The following is a 10,675-nucleotide window of genomic DNA, read 5'->3' on the forward strand; positions in this document are numbered from 1 at the left end:
GAGTTGGGAGTAAAATCATTGTGAATATAGTATGATATACAAGGGGAATATGCTTGTACAACCAAAATGACTTTGCGTGCATGATTGATGCCTTTTCCTTGAAGAAGCCCAATGCCTTTTCTGTCGTCGCCACACCACGCACCGCATCAAGGTACCAATCCATTGCTGCAGAGGAAGAGGCCGCCGTAGCTACCGCCGCCGCCGCCGCTGCTGAGGAAGTGGCCGCCGCTGCCGATGAAGTGGCTGCCGCTGCCGAGGAAGAGGCCACCGCCGCCGCCATGGAGGAACGAGGTCGCGAGAAGGAGCGCGGGAACATTTTCTCCAGCGCGCGCGAGAGAGAAAAACCACGCGATTGGGAACGAAATATTGCTCCTTGGAAGTTGGGATCGATATATCCGGAGAAGGGAACGAGATCTTTTGGGAGCAGTGATAGGGAATCGGTTGGATTCAATTTTTGACCAAAAATCCTCAAAATTTAGGATAGGGAATGAAAAAGGGAAACTATTGGTGATGCTCTTAGGCCTTGTTTAGAGGAGCTTTTAACTGTTGCAGGTTCTCCTAAAATCAAAAGCTCCCCAAACAGTACAACTTTTGGTTCAGATTCTGAGAAGCTATAGTTATAGAATCCAGAAAATGAACTAGAAACCAGATTCTTAGAAGCTGCCTACCAATCAGCTGCTTATCAGAATCTTAAGCTCTCTCAAATAGGCCCTCACTATCATTTGACAAGTTGCTGACATGTGGGTCTCATAGCTCATAGTAGTGACTCATGTTAGAGGAGCTTCCTCTGCAAATAAAATATGGCTTTCATCTTTTGTCCTATAGCTTACAAGCCACTACTAAATTTTGATTTTTAAAACACATTTTAAAATTGAATTTTATGCTTTTTATTAATGTTTATTTTTAGCATTGGCTTTTACAGTTTTATATGAATTTACATATTCAAAATTGTACTTCTATTTGACTTTATTTTGTGTTATATATGCACTCTTCTTTTTCATTTTATTTATATTGTTTGACAGGGCTCTAAATCTCAAATCGTTGTCTAGAGAAGGTAGAGTTGAATCAAACACTAAGTGATAAAAAAAATAGACACGAGCAAGACGTGGAGCGAAGATGAAAGCAGCATTAGAGGCGGGGCAATCTTGCCTTGCCCTGAACTTAGTTCTACGTCAGTACTAGAAAACCATTTACATGTGACTAAAACAAGTTTTCGTAGGCGGCTAACGCTCCGCCTGTATGCTAAGGCTTGCTAAAATCATTGATTTTTGCAGGCGGAGCCTCCAACCAATTACAAAAATCGATTTTCTCAAATAGGCATCCTAAGAGCCCCACCTGGGAAAATCCACTTTTCACAGGTGGCGCTCTAATATCACCCCGCGTGTAAAAGGTATTTTGGGGCAAAAAAAAAAAGGGGGAAATGTTCAATTTTCATTGCATGCAAGCATCATATTCAAATTAGAATCAGATCCATAGACAAACAAGAAAAGACAAGTATAAACAAGAACAACATCGAACACAGCTATAATTAGATCCACTAGAACAAACAATAGGTTACAAACAAGCTGATGAATAATCGGCCTCCCCTGAGCCCGCAGACGATGATCCACCTCCCCTGAGCTTGTTGGCAACGGATCGTCGGCCTCCCCCAAGCTCACCGGCGATGGATCCACCTCCCCCGAGCTTGTTCCTAGAAATCGTCACATCATCGAGGTCGTCGTCACCACCCAAGGCTGTTGGCTTCTGATGCGGCCTCTCGAGGCTCGTCGACTATGGGCTTAGTTGGTAGAGGCGGGCGGGAGCAGAGGAGGAGATGCGCCAAACCCCTTCACTGAGCCGCCGCTACGCCCCTCCTTCCCGCTTTGCAGCCGTCGCTGGTGGGCCGCTTTGTTGAGTTGCCGCGAGCCATGCTCGCTTTGCAGTCACCGCCGCCGGGCCTTTTCGTGGAGTTACCGCTGCTCCATGCCGACCGGTGAGAGAGAGATAGGAGAGGGAGAACCGGAGAAGGAGAGGGAGAGGAGAGGATAAGTGTGGAAGATGAAGAGGGAGAGAGAGGAGAGGATAAGAAAGGAGTGGTACGAGAGTGAGAGGATAATTTTGGGAAAAAGAATATAGTTGGCTGATTTTTTTATCTTTGGTAGCGGTGCTCCTAATATGCCGTCTGCAAAAATTTCAATTGTTGTAGACAGTCCTTTTAAGAGGTTCGCTTGCAAAAATGTTTTTATTTTTCCAGGTAACCAGTATAAAACTACTTTATACGGAAATCAATTTTCGCAGGCAGGTTTTGATCAGGTACAACTTTATATATTTGTACGAACGATCATAATTGGGAACGTTTTAGCCTGCCTGCAGAAATAAATATGGTGTCTGTGAAAATGGTTTTTAGTAGTGCGTTTGTCTCGCTTATATGTTTTAGGAGCTCCGATCTAGCCAAACGTCATTCCCGCATAGATCTAATGGTGGTGGTGATCTTTATAATTATTTTTACTTTATCCGCTCTTAATATATTTATCTTCTACTTAGATAAACTCCAATGCAGTGATCATTAAAAAATAAATTTATTTTGAGATAAACAGAAAGAGTGAAAAAAATAGTTATTATGAGAGATGTAGCAGTAAGTTATTGCCATAACTAGTCTCTGTACGTAGATCTACGTCAAAACATACGACTACACGGGTACGGTAATATATACAGTACCCCCTGTCATTAAGCATTTAAGCTCAAATAAAAGGCGAGTCACGTCGCTCTCCTACATTGACCACGGAGCTTCTCTTAGGGCACCCACAATGGTTATCTATAAGCTCTCTATAAGAGATCCATGTCAGTATATTTTCCTACTTGGAAGATATTAAATGAAGAGAGAGAGCAAAGCTATCTACTAACATAGAGATAGTCTATAGAGAAAAACGAGGCAATGCATGAGAGAGCTATAGATAACTATGTAGACATACTGTTAAGGTGATTTACTATTAATCTAGTCTATTGCTGAGATGTACATGTTTTATAGATAGCACCTTACTTTACCATTGTAGGTGCTCTTAGGTATGGAGTAGCAGTAGACTAGCAGTAGGTACGTCGTTGCCGTACGTAGTAGTACTACTCAACTGCCTGATCCGATCGAACGAGGTGATTAATTAACAAGTTATCTAACCAGACAATCAGTAATCACACAGAGAGCAGTTACTAATATTATCACATATTATCGCATCTCGTACTAAATTAACTTATTATGTGACGGAGGAAATACCGCATATTTCACTGGTGATTACTCTGTTTTCTGATACCCCTAAGCACTAATTATAGTAAAACTTCCTATAGACAATAATAAAATGAATTACCCAAATGCCCGGCCTAGTGAGACAACCGCGACACAAGTAGTACAATTCTACGTGCATCAGGAAAGGGAGTTTACTTGGCACTTAGCTTCTGTATGTAGGCTTTGATCAGGACCATTTTAGTAGTATCTAAGCTCGGTAACAACTAAAACAACCATTAAAAGGGCATAAATGTGATGTCTAGCTAAAGTTTCATAAGCTAAACAGAAACCTATACAAATATCCGGTGTATCCTTAACTTCGGTGCTCCCATACTTCCTTAACTGCAATTACGGTCGATTGGGTTGACGTGTTAAGAAAACCCTAGTTAGCGATGACGGTGTGCAATATTGCAGATTATTTGCAGCCAAAGTGGGTTCGAGCAAGAGAAGCGTTCGTGTTGTGATGGTGAAGTCGTGTATGTATGGTTTAGCAAATTGGGGGAATTTGGAACAATTCAGGTATTTCACGTAATTAAAGTAGAAAAAAAGGATGGTAAATTTCTTCGTTAACTGAATTTAGAATAAAAAATTCAAAATAAATAAATAAAAAGAAATATGAACTACGACTCAAAACTCTAATGACCATGAATAATATGTACATGGTACACACGGATGCTTTTTTAACAGAGTTTAGTGAGGTTAGCTCTTTGAGCATGACACACCTATGGCATTATACACACATGTACCCTAGAGACACCCACAATCGTCCCCCCTACAACATATGCCACATATGAGGCAGCTTGGGCTTAAGCCCCACATGGGACTTAAAAAAATGAATGAAAAAACACTAAACATCATAGAAAATTTGAACATAATAAACAATAAACAGAACTATATGGTTGAACCTTACCCTTGATAACTTCCTGCCTTCGCCCCTGTCCTTCCCAAATCCCTAATCTCACATGTACACACTTGAGTCCCTAAAACATACTCAAATAAATGGCAAATTCCCAACCTAACTAATATATTATATATTAAAAATCCATGAAACTTCCTACAAACGCTCCTTAGCCATCACGTATCCTTCTACAAACGTTTCTAAGTTGCCAAGTGGCAGTCTAAAATCTAACCATTGATTTTCCTTTAAATTAGTGGGTCTAATATTACCAACCATTAGATCAAATAAAAAAAATAAAACCCTCCTCTCCACACCGGTCCCCATGTCACGCCCCAAACTAGTCCCGACCGGAACTAGCCCGTGACGCTCCAAATTAACCTATTAATCGATACCAGTCCCAGAAAACAGTGCTGGTATCACAGGAAGACAGATTATCACAGCAACAGAGGTCTCTTTATTATAGAGTAGGAGTACAATCAAGTCGGGCTGCGGACAGATCCCGAGCTCACAACTGCATTACAAAAGGGAAGCGGAAGCCAAGACTTGGACCAAACAACACAGGCGCGACTTGGAAACTAGGCCGAAACCCTAAAACTCATCGTAGCCGGCTTGCTCCTGGAAGAACTCCTCGTCAGCGGGATCCGCTTCATCTTCTTCAGCAACTGGGGGGGATTATTTATATAGAGCAAGGGTGAGTACGGGAGTACTCAACAAGCCATGGGAAATAAGTGTTTAATGCAGGCTTCAAAGAAAGGGCTGTTGTTTTTGCAATTGATTTTATTTGAACTCTTTTCTGAAAACAACTAAGTGAGTGCTTCTCAAACGACACGGATGAGACAGTGCGTCTCGTCCGGTCGGAGTATGTGCAATGTATCAGTCTTTAAAATTGATCAAGATTGGCACCCGGCCAACAACTTTCAAACGGCCACCCGGGCCAACAACTTTCAAACGGCCACCCGGGCCTAGCCGATCCCATCAGCTGCAGATTTTCCAAACAACGATCCCCTTTTCACAACAGCAATTTCACAAGGCAGTAGTCAAACAAAACTACGCTAGGAATCACCTCACATCCGCCCATGACCGTGGGCACGGCTGTTCGAACAGTTTGTTAACCTCTGCAGAGGGGGTACACTTTACCCACACGACATTACTAACCCGGATCACCCAGCCCGTGGGGATCAGCCACGTCGGGAGACCTCCAAGCTTTCATGACAAGGCATTTCCAAAGCCGACACAGATTTACCATATGCCGACGAGAGGGGTCCCAGACCAACAACAGGTTAGGTCCCAGACCATACTGTGCCAGGAAGCCCAGGGGTCCTCCCCGACACCACCCCGGCGAATCCACATGTCTCTCGGCATCAAGGCTCCCCTGATAAGCTAATTACTTAGCCAGGGGTGTCCCATTCCACCCATGTGGTCGTACTTGTCTTATGTTCGGATGAAATTCCAAGGAAACGGTCCTTAAGTGCAAGAGCGGGAAACCGTACACCCGGTACGTTCCCCGGTCCGCGGTTTTGAAAATTCATTTAGTTCGCAAGCACCGACCCAGGTGTCGGGTTTTCCAAGCCTTTTGTAAAACCCAAGTTTTACCCAAGAAGTTTTTTCAGATTTTAAGTTTGAAGGCGACCGTCGATACTCGCACAGGGTGCACGAATATCGAGGCGCAACTAGATGGTTACAAGGGGACATGATATAACAATTAACAAAGGAAGGATCAAATGCAACAAATTAGGTAGGTCCGTCAATCTGCCTTGCAGACGGGACAAACAGATTAAGTGCGATCCTATCAATGCATAATATTTTTCAAGCAACATAATTAAATTCAAATATAGGCTCAAGATGTTCAAAGGTGGCTTGCCTTGCTCGAGATCTGGAGCTTGATCCTCGAAATCCTCGCACTGCGGGTCTTCGGGCTCCGAAACTATACGCAAAACGGGACAACTCAACAAACGGCGAAAATAAAGCCCTATTAATGACCTCTAAGCGTGCCATTAGATAGATCTAGAGATTTGAGGAATTTTGGAAGTTGAACAGAGTCAAACGGACTTACGGTTGGGAAGATATTGAATTTCTAAGATTATTGGATTTTTGGTCTAAAGGAAAAGGATTTAATTAAACCCTTTTGGAAAAAGAAAAGGAAGAGGGAGGGGAAATAAACTTCCCTCGGGCGGCTAGGGCGCGACCCGAGAGAAAAGGGGCGGCTCGGCCGAGCTAAATGGGCCGGCCTGCCCAAGAGGACACGGCCCAATAGGGCGCGGGGAGGGGAGAGAGAGGGCGCCGGTGGACCGAGTCCATCTCGCGTGGTCCCGGGTGGGACCCGCTTGTCAGCGGCTCGGCTCACCGTGCGGAGGGAGCACGCGGCGCGGCGCTAGGGTGTGGAGCGGGGCGCGGCGCATGCGTGCGGTTCGCGGTGGACGCGGATGCGGCGGGCCCACGCGCAGCCTCACGGCTCGCGGTGGACCGCGCCCGCGAGCGGGGCCGGAGGGAGCGGCTGACCGGGGTCGGCTCGACCCGGTCTTGGCCGAGCTGGCGCCGACGTGGCGCCTACGTGGCAGCCACGCGGGCCGGCGGGAGGTTGAAGAAGACGCCGGCCGGAATAGACGGCGGACGGCGGTGGCGAGCGGCGGAGCGAAACACGGCGATCTAGGCGAAAGCGAGCACACCGGCTGGTTGCGCGGGACGAGGGGAGTCGAGCCAACGGCTCGGATTTGCCGGGGGATGCTCGACGGCAGCGGATTGCGGCGGCGGCAACCGGCGGCGGAAGAAGAGGGAAACGGCGACGAGGTCACGAGGGGCCGATTCCCGGCGGCGAGAGCATCTACGCGGCTACGGGAATCCGATGCTAGCGTTGGATTGGGCGGAGCTACGCCGAGCGAGGCCGGCGATGAGTGGCGCTTCCGAGCTCGGGCGGCGACAGCGGCGAGCACACGGCGAGCGATGGCAGCAGTCGGGGCGGCGACGGCTAGCTACGGGGAGGCTACTCGTGCTACTACCCGAGTCTAAGGGGAGGAGAAGGAGCGAGGAGGAAGAACGGAGGGAGGCACTACCGTGCGGGCGGGCGCAGTTGTCACGCCCGGAAATTCACTAGTAATTTCCGAACTTATTTGTGCATAAAATCCTCGTCCAGGAATCAGCCGAGGTACACAAACTGACAATTTAATATACAAATCCATCATAATAATAACGTTAGACACTTACAAGAGAAAAGAAAACAGCAGCGGAATAACGGTCTAGCGATGGCTTCAGCCCCACTCCCACAGGCAGCTCAACTGGGGTATAAGCCAAACGTCTTCTCCTTCTGGATCCTTTTTCTTCAACTGAGGTTGATTGATTATTGCAAGAATGAGCATATGACATACTCAACAAGCCACACAACAAATATGCAAGTGTACAAGGATACCAAAGGATGGCATAATATAGGCTCATTTGCAAAAGCAGCATTTAGCAAAACATTTAAGAAAAATAAAACAGTGGAGTAATTAATCAGAAATTTTAATCAACACTGAGCAACACACCCATGCTGCACAGGCCCAACCATCCTGAACAACCACACCCGGCTAAACAGATCTAACTCCAAACCAGGAGCTAAACAATTTATTACCAGGTATAACATCCATAATTATTGTGAGAGGTGTGAGACTAATCACGAAAAACATTGCTCAACCCGCCCATAACCGCGGGCACGGCTATTCGAATAGTTTTACTCTGATCAGAGGTGTACCACTGTACCCACAAGACACAGCCTCAACATCATGTCTACCATGCGTCGCGATACTGGAAAGTACCCGAATAGAGGCTGTGACAATACCCTCTGCACAACACAACTCACCACAGTGCACCATTCCTGGATCATAATCACCCCCTTATAAAACAAGGCATGGACTCCCCAGCGACCCCCGTGGGCTTATCTCCGCCACTTCTCAGTCTGGTGCTCCGCAATGAATCATGTTATACAAAAGGTAAAGCCGTTGCCCACGCTGGCTTGTGGTTGGCACGGTTAATGTTTCACAACAGTAGCTCGCGAACCGGTCCTTAATTGTCATGAGCACGACTCTCAAAACCATGTGCTCACAACCCACCATTATCAAGTTTTAGTTGGCAAGTAATTAATTAACCAATCACGATTAACCATCGTGAACTATCATTAAGCCATCATTAAATAATAGTGAGTCATAAGTTATCCCAATAGTGTGCCAATGTTTCTAAGCATGGCTAAGCAATTACATCTAATATCTAGCTGAACCAATATATAAAGCTCAACTAGTCAAGTTATAATAACCCAAGGTATCAAGGAATAAAGTAATCAATGCAAACAGGCCATAACAAAGGAATAGATTCACACCACCCAGTGACATTCGAAAATAAATGCACAGTTGAAATAAATAGAGAATTTAAATATAGGATCAACATGCTCAAAGGATTGTGTTTAGGATCTGTGTGACTTGCCTTGCAATAATCGGTCTTCAATTAATCTTCTTGAATACTTCCGGCGCACTCACGAACCTTCGCAACGACGGAAACGACAAGCTAACACGCAAAACGAAGAAAAATACTAATAAAAACCAAATAAACAATACATAAAAAGTAAACAAACATGTAGATCATAATTTTAGATGAATTATGAGACTTGAACGGCCTCATTCTGACTTCATATGAATTTATTATGAATTTTACAAGATTAAATCTAATTAAAGCCCATTTAAAAAGAATTAAATAAATTTAATTCAATTTATGGATAATTTTAATATGTAGATCTTTATTTTATATAACTTTTGCAACTTGAACCACATTATTGCGTCAGCGGCTAGGGTTTGCGGTGGACCGGGTGCACGGCAACGGTTCACGGGAACGAACGGCCGAGATCAACCCTATCCAAAACGGACGGCCGAGATCGATCGGGTCTACGGCGGCTTACGGGGAAACGATGACGATGGCGTCGACGATGACGTCACCACCGGCGGCGGCTCGGCGGCTCTGGCGCGCATGCTCGCCGGCGAACGACGGCACGGCGGCGCGAACGGAGGACACCAAAACGGTGCGGGCATCGCGGCGAACTCACCGGTGACCAAAGCAACGGCGGAGGAGCAACGGACGACGTCGGCGACGAGGTCGAAGCGGCGGAGAAGATCGGGTCGACAGCGGCGACGGTGCTCCGGCGGTCTTCAACGACGGCGAAGGGGCGGACGAGGACGGCGACGCGACGGCGACCACGACGGTGACCTCCCCAAGCGACGGCGACGACTGGAGCGACGGCGGCGCACGGCTGGAGCGGCGGCGACAACGGCGGCGTGAGGCGGCTCGGCGCTAGGGCTCTACCGGCGACGAGAGGCGAAGGCGAGGGTGGCGGCGGGTAGAGGAGACACCGGGGGTCCTTTTATAGGGGCAAGGAGGCGGCGGCGAAGGCCCACGGCGACCGGCGACGCGAAGGAAACCTCGGGTTCGGAGGAAAGAGACCGATCCGATTCGACCTCGAATCCACGAACTTCCAAAGCGATTTAGACGACGCTTCCAAAAGAGAAAAGGAAGAGGAGATCGCGAAGATCGTTTCCCCTCAATCGATTCGGCCGGAAAAGGAAAGGAGCGACCGAATTGGAAAGCGGCGGCGGCGCTAGTGTTTCGGGCGGCGGCGGCCAGAGGTAGACGAAGACTGACAGGTGGGTCCCGCCTGTCAGCGACCAAACGCGCGCGCGCGGCGGCTGCGGACTGGGCCGACTTGGGCCGGGGAGAGAGAGAGGTTTTGGGCCGGCTTTCGGCCCAAAGCCAAAAAGAGACTTTTAAAAACCTTTTTCAATTTAAATTATTCATGAAATGCAATTCTATTTATTAAAAATACTTCCTTAGCTCAAATAAATCCCAGAAAAATCTAGGAATTATAGAATTAAGCAAAGTATTTAATGAAATTTTATCTGGCCCCATTTTATATTGAGATTTATTAATTAAAATTAGATCTTCTCTTCTAGGCTTTTAAAATAAATTCTAATAATTCCAATTAAACAACAATTTATAATTTAAGGATTTTTAAACAAGAAAAGCTCTTAACAATTATAATTAGATTATTAATGATCAAATAATTACTGAACTGTTCTTTGTATCATTTAGGAATTGAGCTCTGAAAAATCCGAGAAAATTTCAGAGAGTTGACTTAATCATGGAGAATTTAATAAAAATTAAATCCATCCATGCTTTATATTTAAGAAATTTTATTTCCCACATTTAACTTCACTTGTAAATTAAAGAACATTTAATATAAATTCTATTATTAATTTATTAAATAATTTATAAATCCTGAAACAAAAATCAGGATGTGACAGCAGTGACGAGAGCCGACAGCGCGAAACGTGATCATTTCGGCCTCGGGCCGAGGAAGAGGAGGAAGAGGGTGCGGCCGAAGTCCCCTTCCACGTCCTTGCTCGTGCCGGCTCCTCCGACACGCGCAACGACGAACGGCGATGGCGAACAGGGGCGACAGTGGCGGCGAGAGACGAAAACGAGGGAGATTGGAGGGGGAGGAGCTTGGG

This window comes from Oryza sativa, chromosome 4 (assembly GCF_034140825.1).
Source record: "Oryza sativa Japonica Group chromosome 4, ASM3414082v1".
Classification (NCBI taxonomy): Eukaryota; Viridiplantae; Streptophyta; class Magnoliopsida; order Poales; family Poaceae; genus Oryza; species Oryza sativa.